Source organism: Pleurodeles waltl, chromosome 4_2 (assembly GCF_031143425.1).
Source record: "Pleurodeles waltl isolate 20211129_DDA chromosome 4_2, aPleWal1.hap1.20221129, whole genome shotgun sequence".
NCBI lineage: Eukaryota > Metazoa > Chordata > Amphibia > Caudata > Salamandridae > Pleurodeles > Pleurodeles waltl.
The window spans coordinates 1006576297-1006578524 of NC_090443.1; the positions used below are offsets into that span (position 1 = coordinate 1006576297).

Consider the following 2228-nt stretch of genomic DNA (forward strand, 5'->3'; position numbering starts at 1 on the left):
TCTGATACACACGGAAGATGAGGAGGGGCACCTGGAACTGCTAGGCAGAGTGCTGGAGGTGCTAAAAAAAAGGGGGATGACGGTCTCCAAGGACAAATGCAAGTTCATGGAAGGGAAGATCGAATACTTAGGGCATGTGCTTACCCCAAATGGCATTGCGCCTAAAGATGACTTAGTGAGGGCCATACGAGATGCCCCCTGCCCAGGAGACAAAGACGCCTTGCGACCGTTCCTGGGACTCAGTGAATACTATTCCAAGTTCATGCAAGGATACGCGACCACAGTGGAGCCTCTAAGGAAACTGCTGCAGAAGAACGAAAAATACACGTGGACACAGGAACAAAGCGCTGCCTTTGAATCCGTCAAGCAGGCAATCGCCGCGGCTCCAGTATTACAGCCGTACAACAAGGATCTCCGGAACGTGATCACAGTTGACGCTAGTGCCAAGGGTATCGGCGCAGTGTTTTGCCAATTCCAAGGGAAGAAGGAGAACACAGTCGCATTCATATCCCGGTCATTGAGCGAAACAGAGAAGCACTACAGCACCATCGAGCGGGAGACGCTCACGTGCGTCTGGGCCGTGGAGAAACTGAGGAACTATCTGTGGGGCAGGGAGTTCGAACTGGTCACTGACCACAAACCCTTGATATACATGATGGATGGTGAAGGACGTGGCAATGGCAAAGCCAGCTCGAGGCTCCTACGTTTACTGTCCAGGTTGCAAGAATATCACTTCACCATTAGACACATCAAGGGCAGCCTCAATTGCAGGGCGGATTGCCTATCGCGCATGCCGGTCACGGGTGAGGAGGACGGTTCCCTGGATGACACGGAATGCGTGGTGGCAATGGTGGACGCAACAGCCATTTGCGAGGGATCCATATCTGAGGAAGAGTGGTTGACAGCTCAGGAGAAGGACATGACTATTCGAAGGGTGATGGACCACATGACGGCTCATTGGCCCCCGGTCCGGAACTTGCACGGAGCACTCAGGAGTTTCCAACAGGTTAGCTCTGAACTCACCATTGAGGGCGGCTTTGTGAAGAGACACGAGCTGTTTGTGTGAGAAAGCATGGCGCGGCTTGGCGGATGCCGAAGGACAGAATGGTAGCAGGCCCGAACCTGCGAAGAGCGACAGTCACAGCGTAATGAGCTCAGGCCAAGAGGGTACAGGCGCTGGCAGGGTGGGTTCACCCCAGTATATTACTCCGAGCAGGCCAATGAGGCATATCCGAGTTCCCAAGAGGTTCGAAGATTTTGTTATGAGATGAAGTTCCATAGGTTTATGTTTCTGTTAAAAGGGGAGATGTCGTACGTGAGTTAACGTACGAGACGCGGGGGCAGAAGGTAGTCCTTCCTCTATGTTAGGTCGCCTCCTGACGTCACAGCCAATCCGGATCGTGGATGGTTGTGACGTCGGGGGCGGCGCGATGAGGACAAAAAGCGGAGTGCGCGGACTCGGGCTGGAGGTGGTGCTCCCGGCGGCTCCTCGTGGGCCTTATTGTTTGTGGCAAGAAAATAAAGAGTGATTTAATGCAACGCAATCGCCTCGATTCCTTCATTGCTGCCACTACAGCGGCTCCATTCAACAGGTACAGAGTTAAAAGAGCCGACATTACACTTGAACAGGGAAACTACTGGGGGGGGGGGCTGGGGGGGTGCAGCCTTTCCTGTCACGTGACCTATGACGAAATTTACATACCCATAATTCCTGTCACTTATGAGTTCGCCTGTTGTTTTCTTTTTTGTGGCAACGTTTTATCAATGTATCAGCTTAACAGTTATTATAAATTGGTTGTGTTTCAAAGGGTTTTCTACTATGAAATTCGTAAGTGAAATCGGCCTAACAGTCTGCAGAAGGGTGTTTAGTGGCGGCACAGACAGGGGGGCCTGAAGTGTATACTCTGGTTTCTCTTCAAATCGAATAAATCTTTCGCCTTTTACTAAAGATTTCCGTGGAGAGGAACATTTAAGAGTTTCACTCAATTTTTTAAAGCCTTGCTAAACGCAAGTTAACGAGTAGGTAGTTTGTGGTTTTTGTAATGTTAGGTATTGTGGGGGATTAGGTATAGGAATGCTGGCTTTAGGATTAAAAGTGGAGAGAAGATTGGGTCTTCGGTGGGGGTACTGTTTTAGTGAGGGAGGGGGAGGGGCAGGTGGTTGGGTTTTAGGGCAGGTGCTGCTTGAGGGGGTAGTGGGCCTGGGGGGTATTGTTTTAGGGAGGGGGG

At 51.2% G+C, this 2228-nt stretch overlaps 1 non-coding gene across 1 annotated transcript; it reads left to right on the top strand.

Annotated features, from left to right (window-relative positions):
* Positions 1-1899: 1899 nt before the first annotated feature.
* LOC138294274 (U5 spliceosomal RNA) lies at positions 1900-2014 on the top strand. The gene has a single exon (XR_011203314.1). It is a non-coding gene; the product is annotated as a U5 spliceosomal RNA (small nuclear RNA).
* The last annotated feature ends 214 nt before the right edge of the window (positions 2015-2228 follow it).